The sequence below is a fragment of the Plecotus auritus genome, assembly GCF_963455305.1.
Source record: "Plecotus auritus genome assembly, chromosome: X".
Lineage (NCBI taxonomy): Eukaryota > Metazoa > Chordata > Mammalia > Chiroptera > Vespertilionidae > Plecotus > Plecotus auritus.
The window spans coordinates 66,060,027-66,069,739 of NC_137784.1; positions in this window are offsets into that span (position 1 = coordinate 66,060,027).

A 9,713-nucleotide genomic window follows, 5' to 3' on the forward strand; every position below is an offset into this window, starting at 1 on the left:
AAAGGCATCCTGGAAACAAACAACAATGAAAACACAACAATCAAAAACCTATGGGAAACAGTGAAAGCAGTCTTGAGAGGGAAGTTCATAACTATAAAGGCCTACCTCAAAAAACAAGAAAAGATGGTAATAAATTATGTAACCCTACAACTCAAAGAGTTAGAAAGAGAGCAAGAAGAAAAGTCCAACATAAGAAGAAGGAAGGAAATAATAAAGATCAGAGTGGAAATAAACGACATAGAGACCAAAAACACAATACAAAAGATCAACAAAACCATCTTTGAAAGGATAAGCAAGATTGATGAACCTCTAGCCAGGCACACCAAGAAGCAAAGAAAGAAGATCCAAATAAACAAAACCAGAAATGAAACAGGTAAAGTAACAACTGATCCCACAGAAATACAAATGATTATGAAAAAAAAAAACAAAAAAAAAAAACTATGAACAACTCTATTTTAAAAAATGGGCAACCTAGATGAAATGGACATATTTTTAGAAAAATACAGCTCCCAAAATTCAACCAATATTAATAAAAAAACCTGAATAGGCCAATAACTACTGAAAAAATTGAAGTAGCAATAAAAAATCTTCCAGCAAACAAAAGCCCTGGTCCGGACAGCTTTACAGTGGAGTTCTACCAAGCATTCAAAGAAGAACTAAAACCTATCCTCCTCAGACTATTTCAAAAAAATCAAGAGGGAGGCACACTTCCAAGCTCTTTCTATGAAGCCAGCATTACCCTAGTCCCAAAACCAGATAAAGACACCACAAAAAATAAGGAGCTACAGGTGAATATCCTTGATGAATATAGATGCTAAAATCCTCAACAAAATTCTAGCAAATTGGATCCAGCAATACATTAGCAAGATCATACACCATGATCAAGTGGGATTTATTCTGTGGATGCAAGGATGGTACATTATCTGCAAATCAATAAATGTGATATATTACATAAACAAACTGAGAGACAAAAATCACATAATAATATCAATTGATGCAGAAAAAGCATTTGACAAAATCCAACATCCTTTCTTGATAAAAACTCTCAGCAAAGTGGGAATAGAGGGATCATACCTCAACAAAATAAAAGCCCTATATGACAAACCTACAGCCAACATCATACTCAATGGGCAAAAACTAAACTCATTTCCCCAAAGAACAGGAACAAGACAAGGATGCCCACTTTAAACCACTCCTGTTCCTCATTGTACTAGAAGTACCTGCCATAGTGATCAGACAACAAGAAGAAATAAAATGCATGGAAATTGGACAAGAAGAAGTAAAACTGTCCTTGTTTGAAGATACTATACATGATACTATACATAGAAAACCCCAAAGACTCCATAAAAAAGTACTAGACAAAATAAATGAATTTGGCAATGTAGCAAGATACAAAATTAACACCCAGAAATCTATGGCCTTTTAATATACCAATAATGAACTCACAGAAAGACAAATGAAAAAAAAAACAAACATTCCCATTTACCATTGCACCAAATAAATTAAGATACCAAGGAATAAAGTTAACTAAGGACATAAAAGACCTGTATTTGGAAAACTACAGGACATTGAAAAAATAGGTAGAGGAAGAAATAAATGGAAGAACATACCATGTTCATGGATTGATAGAATAAACATCATTAAAATGTCCATACTACCTAAAGCAATCTATAGATTCAATGCAATACCTATTAAAATACCAATGGCATATTTCAAAGATCTAGAACAAACTCTACAAAAATTCATCTGGAATAAAACAGACCCCAAATACTCACATCTATCCTGTGAAAGAAGAACAAAGTTGGAGGGATCACAATACCAGACTTCAAGCTATATTACCAAGCCACAGTTCTCAAAACTGCCTGTTGCTGGCATAAGAACAGACATATATACCAATGGAACTGAATAGAGAACCTAAAAATTGACCCAAGCCATTATACTCAATTAGCATTTGACGAAGGAGGCAAGAGCATACAATGGAGTCAAAACAGTCTCTTTAAAAATGGTGCTGGGAAATTTGGTCAGATACATGCAAAAAAAAAATGAAATTAGATCACCACCTTACACCATACACAAAAACAAACTCAAAATGGCTAAAAAACTTCAATGTAAAACGGGAAACCATAAAAATCCTACAAGACTCCATAGGCATCAAAATTGCAGACATATGCCATAGCAATATCTTTACAGACACAGACCCTAGGGCAAGAGAGACTAAGGAGAAAATAAAAAAAAAAAATGAGACTACATCAAAATAAAAAGCTTCCGCACAGCAAAAGAATTCATCAACAAAACAACAAGAAAGCCCACTGCATCAGTGAACATATTTGCCAACGTTATCTCTGATAAGGGTTTAATCTCCAATATGGGTTTAATCTCCAATATTTACAGGGAACTCGGACAACTTAACAAAAGGAAGATAAACAATCCAATGAAAAAATGGGCAAAGGATCTAAATAGACACTTTTTGAAAGAGGACATTCAGAAAGCCAAGAGACATATGAAAACATGCTCAAAGTCACTAATCATGTGAGAGATACAAATCAAAACAACAATGAGGTACCACCTCACACCTGTCAGAATGGCAACCATCAACAAATCAACAAAAGACAAGTGCTGGTGAGGATGCGAAGAAAAATGAACCCTCCTTCACTGCTGGTGCGAATGCAGACTGGTGCAGCCATTGTGGAAAACAATATGGCGTTTCCTCAAAAATTTAAAAATGGAACTGCCATTTGACCCAGTAATATCACTTCTAGGAATATATCCCAAGAAAACAGAAACACCCATCAAAAAGGTTATATGCACCCCTATGTTCGTAGCAACACAATTCACCATAGCTAATGTTTGGAAACAGCCTAAATTCCCATCAGCAGATGAATGGATTAGAAAACTATGGTACATCTACACAATGGAATACTACACTGCTATAAAAAAGGAGTTCTTACCATTTGTAGCAGCATGGATGGAACTGGAGAGCATTATTCTAAGTGAAATAAGCCAGTCAGTGAAAGAAAAATACCACATTATCTCACTCATTTATGGATAATTAAGAAGATTATAACCTGATTAACAAAAAGATAGATACAGAGGCAGAGAAGCATTGAGCAGGCTGCCAAATTACAGCACGAAGGCTGGGGAAGGGGGGAAGGTAAGAGATCAACCAAAGGATTTGTATACATGCATATAAGCATAACCAATTGATGAAAGACACTGGAGGGTGGAGTGAGGGCATGTGCCAGGGGGTAGGGGAGGCCGGGGGAAGATCAATGGGGAAATAAAAGGAGACATGTGTACTACTATGTGTAATAATTTAAACAATAATACAAAAATAAAGTAAAAATAAATAAATACAAAAAAAGAGTATATGAAATGATAAAAAAAAAAAAATTGAATCATTTCTTACACCTTACACCAAACAGCTGTTGCCCTTAAAACCCCTCCTCAGCCCCCACCTTAGGTTCTGCCTTCACAGTTCACCCAGATTTGGTTCTGATCAGTCAGTTTCTATGCCAGTCTGTATCAAAAGCTCCACCTCTTAGGCAGCCATTGGCTTCTTGCAATTCACCCAGATTTGGTTCTGATTGGTCAGTTTCTATGCCAGTCAGCATCTCTGGACCTATCTTCAGGCCTGATCATAGAGGCGGGTCTTATCAGCAGCCACCACAGTCTTCTGGCAAGCAGGCTGAACTGCTGACCTCTGGGAGAGAGAGAGAGGCTTGGCAGCTGGTGAGGCCAGAGAGAGAAGCAGGGCCTGAACACTCTGCTTCTCTCTCCCGGCCTTGCCAGCAGTTGCTGCTGCTGCTGATTAGCCCCGCTTCTCTCTCTCTCTCTCCAAGAGGTCAGCTGCGCAGCCTGGCGTTTGGTCGAGCCTTTGGTCGTTTTGGATGTTACACCCTGACTCTTTATATATATAGATAATAAAATATCAGAAAGGGAAACTAGGAATACAATCCCGTTTACAATTGCATCAAAAAAATAGGAACAAACTTAACCAAGGAGGTAAAATTCCTGTATTCAAAAAAGTATAAGACCCTAAAGAAAGAGAATGAAGAAGATACAAATGGAAGCATATGCCATGTTAAAGGGGAGGAGGAATTAATATCGTTAAAATGTCCGTAATACCCAAAGCAATACATAGATTGAACAAAATTCCTGTGAAAATACCATTCCTATGAAAATAAAACCATTTTTTCTATTTCACAGAGCAAGAACAAATAATCCAAGCATTTATATGGAACCACAAAATAACCCAAATAACATTGGCAATATTGAGAAAGAACAAAGTTGGAGGTATCACTCTACCTGATATCAAACTACTAGTATATTACAAGGCCATAAAAATCAAAATAGAAGGGTACTGGCATAAAAAACAAACATATACATCAATGAAACAGAATAGAGAGCCCAGAAATAAACTCACACCTATATGGTCCATTAGTATTTGAAAAAGGAGGAAGAACAGACAATGGGGTAAAAACAGTCTACTCAACAAATGGTGTGGGAATATTGAATAAATATATGTAAAAAATATGAAACTAGACCACCTTGTTATACCGTATACAAATATAAATTCAAAATGGATTAAAGACTTACATGAAAGACACAAAATCATAAAAATCCTAGAAGAAACCATAAGCAGTAAAATCTCTGACAGTTTTCTTAGCAGTATTTTCCTGATATATCTTGCCAGACAAGGGAAACAATAGAAAAAGTGAGCAAATGGGACTATATTAAACTAAAATGTTTTTGCACAGCCCTGACCAGTTTTGCTCAGTGGATAAAGCATAAGCCTCGGATTGAAGAGTTATGGGTTCAATTCTGGTCCAAGGCATGTATGTCAGTTTCAGTCTCAATCCCCAGCCTTGGTGGGGCATGTGTGAAAAGCAACCAAATGATGTGTCTCTCTCACATCAATGTTTCTCTCTCTCCATCTCTCTCCCTTCCACTCTTTCTAAAAGTCAATGGAAAAATATCCTTGGATGAGGATTAACAACAACAAAAAATGTTTATGCACAGAAAAGGAAATCATCAACAAAATGAAAAGAGAATTTACTAATGGGAGAACATAATTGCCAATGATACATCTGATAATGGGTTAATATCCAAAATTTATAAAGAACTCAAACTACTCAACACCAAAAGAGAAACAATCCAACTAAAAATGGGCAGAGCACCTGAATAGACACTTCTCCAAAAAGAACATAAAGATGGCCAATAGACATATGAAAAGATACTCAGTGTCAGAAAAATTCAAATGAAAAGGACAGCAATATATCACCTCACACCTGCCAGAATGGCTATCATCAATAAATCAACAAACAACAAATGTTGGTGAGAATGTGGAGAAAAGGAAACCCTCATGCACTGTTGGTGGAAATGCAGACTGGTGCAGCTATTGTGGAAAGCAGTATAGAGTTACCTCAAAAAATTAAAAATAGAACTGCTTTATGACCCAGCAATTCCACTTCTGGGAATATATACAAAGAAACCCAAAATACTAATTCAGAAGACTATATTCATTCCTTTGTTCATTACAGCAGTATTTACAATAGCCAAGATTTTGAAGCAGCCCAAGTGCCCATCAGTAGATGAGTGGATAGAAAAGCTGTGAGCCCTAGCCGGTTTGGCTCAGTGAGTAGAGCATCAGCCTGCGGACTGAAGAGTCCCAGGTTTGATTCTGGTCAAGGACACATGCCAAGGTTATAGACTCGATCCCCAGTAGGGAGCGTGCAGGAGGCAGCTAATCAATGATTCAATGATTCTCTCTCATCATTGATGTTTCCACCTCTCTCTCACTCTCCCTTTCTCTCTGAAATCAATATGTATATATTGACTTACCATATATATATTTATACCATATATATATATATATATATATATATATATATATATATATATATATATATATATCTCAAAGAAAAGCTGTGGTAAATTTATACAATGGAATACTACTTGGCCATAAAAAAGAAGGAAATCCTACCTTTTGAAAAAGCATGGATAGACCTGGAGAGCATTATGCTAAGTGAAATAAGCCACTCAGAAAGACCATGTGATTTCTATGAAGAAAATAAACATACAAAGTGTAGACAGACTCATGTACAGAAAACAAACTGACAGCTGTCAGAGGGAAGGAGGTTGAAAATTGGGTAAGATGGATGAAGAGATTAAGCAATGAAAATAAAAAAGAAAGACTAATGGACACAGACAACAGTATGGTGATTGCCAGATGGCAAAGGGGATAGAGAGAGGTAGAAGAAGTGGATAAATGGTGATGAAAGGAGACTTGACTGGGGGTGATATACTACACTCAGTACAATATACAGATGATGTATTGTAGAATTTTATATCTAAAACCTAATTTTATTAGCCAATGTCACCCCAATAAATTCAATACAAATAAATTAAAATAAGAAAGAAAAGCAATAGAACTTATATTGTTTAAATACCAGAATAAATCTGTATATTTCTACCTTCCGTGGAACTAATACCTGAGTCAATAGGAGGGAAAAAAAAAACATAGAAACAAATCAGCTTTTGTTTGGTTTGGATTTTTCAGTTTTCCTCAAAAAAACATTTGTTATTTCCTCAACTTTTCATTTGAAAGAGTGTCAAATATACAGAATTACAAGGTTATTACAATCATCACTCATATATTCACTGTTTATATTCTACAATTGTTATAATGTTCAATATCTTTATCTATGTGTGTATAACTTGTTAAGCTATTTGAGAGTAAGTTGCAGACAACACACTGCCACCCTAAATACTCTAGCCATTCTTTGCTAAAAATAAGAGCTTTCTCCAATATTACCAAATTCCTTTACCACACCTAAGAAAATGAATTATGATTGCCCAAATCTTTTGCTTTCCAACAAATATTCAAATTTTCACAGTTACCCATCAATTATCTTTCAGAGATAAAAATTTTTCCAACCAAGATCCAATCAAGTTTTTTTTTTTTTTTTTTAAATATATTTTATTGATTTTTTACAGAGAGGAAGGGAGAGGGATAGAGAGTTAGAAACATCGATGAGAGAGAAACATCGATCAGCTGCCTCTTGCACACCCCCTACTGGGGATGTGCCCGCAACCAAGGTACATGCCCTGGACCGGAATCGAACCTGGGACCCTTGAGTCCGCAGGCCGACGCTCTATCCACTGAGCCAAACCGGTTTTGGCTCCAATCAAGTTTTTTTAAAATAAATCTTTATTCAGATTATTACAATTGTTTCTCCTTTTTCCCCCCATAGCTCTCCTCCACCCGGTTCCCACCCCACCTTATGCCCTTACCTCCCCCCACTGTCCTCATCCATAGGTGTATGATTTTTGTCCAGTCTCTTCTTGAACCCCCCATACCCCTTTCCCCCTGAGAGTTATCAGTCCACTCCCTTTCTATGCCCCTGATTCTATTATATTCACCAGATTATTCTGTTCCTCAGGTTTTTAATTCACTTGATTTTTAGGTTCACTTGTTGATAGATATGTATTTGTTGTTCATAATTTTTATCTTTACTTTTTTCTTCTTCCTCTTCTTTAAGAATACCTTTCAGCATTTCATATAATACTGGTTTGGTGGTGATGAACTCCTTTAGCTTTTTCTTATCTGTGAAACTCTTTATCTGCCCTTCAATTCTGAATGATAGCTTTGCTGGGTAGAGTAATCTTGGTTGTAGGTTCTTGTTATTCATCACTTTGAAAATTTCTTGCCACTCCCATCTGGCCTGCATAGTTTCTGTTGAGAAATCAGCTGACAGTCGTATGGGTGCTCCTTTGTAGGTAATTAACTGTTTTTCTCTTGCTGCTGTTAATATTCTCTCTTTGTCTTTTGCTCTTGGCATTTTAATTATGATGTGTCTTGGTGTGGTCCTCTTTGGATTCCTTTTGTTTGGGGTTCTGTGTGCTTCCTGGACTTGTAAGTCTATTTCTTTTACCAGGTGGGGGAAGTTTTCGGTCATTATTTCTTCAAATAGGTTTTCAGTATCTTTCTCTCTCTCTTCTTCTGGCACCCTCATAATTCTGATGTTGATACGCTTGAAGTTGTCCCAGAGTCTTCTTACACTATCTTCAACTTTTTGGATTTTTTTTTTTTTGCTTTTTGCTTTTTCGGTTGAGTGTTTTTTGCTTCTTTGTATTTCAATTCTTTGACTTGATTCTTGTGTTCCTCTAGTCTGTTTTTGGGTCTCTGTATAATATTTTTTATTTCAATCAGTGTATGTTTAATTTCTAGTTGGTCCTTTTTCATATCTTCGAGGGTTTCGTTATATTTATCGGCATTTTCTAGGATATTCTTGAAAAGTCTTATAACCGTGGTTTTGAATTCTATATCCAGTCATTTGTTTTCCTCCATTTCTTTCATTTGTGATCTGTTTCTTTGACGCCGCATTTTCACTGCTTCCCTGAGTTGGTAGGGTAAATTTGTGTGCTAGGTTTCCTATATGGCCCAGTGGGTAGGCCTCCCCAGTTAACCTGAGGTGGACACTCTTGGTGCACCCCTTTGTGGACTGTGTGTACAGCCTTGTTGTAATTAAGTCTTGATTGTTGTTGGTATCACTGGGAGGAATTGACCTCCAGGCCATTTGGCTGTAAGGATCAGCTGCGTCTATGCTGGGAGAAGTTCGGTGCTGGAGACAGCCTTATAGGATTAGACTTGCCAAATTGCAATAGCCTCTGTGCTCAGCTTGGATGGGGTGGATCTCAGGGCGGAGCAGACAGTCTTGGCTTCCCTTCAGCCTTGCCCTTGTGCGCACGCGCAGACCTCTGCCTTCCCCTGCTCCCAAGTCTCCGCCCGAGAGTCCAGACTCCCCCCACAAGAGCGTGGGTCCCCAGGGGCTCGCCTGGAACTGGGGTTCAGTGCAGTCAGAACTGGGGCTCAGTGCAGTCAGGAGCCTCTGACTCCCTTCCACTAGGGAAAGCCTGTGGCAACCTCCGCTGCCTTTGTGCGCACTGGCACATGCGTGCCTTCAGACCTCTGCCTTCCCGGCTCCCGAGTCTCCGCCCGAGAGTCCAGACTCCCCCCGTAAGAGCATGGGTCCCCAGGGGCTCGCCCAGAACTGGGGTTCAGTGCAGTCAGAACTTGGGTTCAGTGCACTCAGGGGCTTCCTTCCCCCTTCTGCCAGAGAAAGTCAGCCAGGCTCTCAGCCGCCCTTCCTCTCTGCGCGCACAAAGACCCTTTGCCGTACCTCCAATTCTCTGAGAGCTTTTCTCTTTCCTTCTAGTTGTAGAATTTTCACTCAGCCTGCTTTCCTGTGGTTCTGGATGGTGTCCGTTCTGTCTTTTAGTTGTAGTTTTGAAATTGTTGTGCGAGGCAGCAATTTAGGTGATTACCTATGCCGCCATCTTGGTTTCTCCCTCCCAATCAAGTTTTACACATTGCTTATTTATTATATAGTACAAGGCAGCTTTGCTTTTAATCAACCTGAGTGCGGTGACTGTTTTGAATCTCTAACATCATCAGAGAGAAAAAAAAAATGTATTGTTGTTGTTGTTTTCAAATTTAAGATCAGCTGGTGTACTTCCATCCTACCCAGACATTTTCTGGGTCTTGATTCTGATTAAGCCTGAAATAGGCATTAATACAAATTGTGTGTTGCTTTTCAAGCAAGATATTTAACACAATAAAATGGATATTAATTGTTATAGAAATTTTTTAGTTGCCTGCACAATACCATCTTGAAAGTTCTAACTATGTAGTCTATTGGTCATTGATTTAT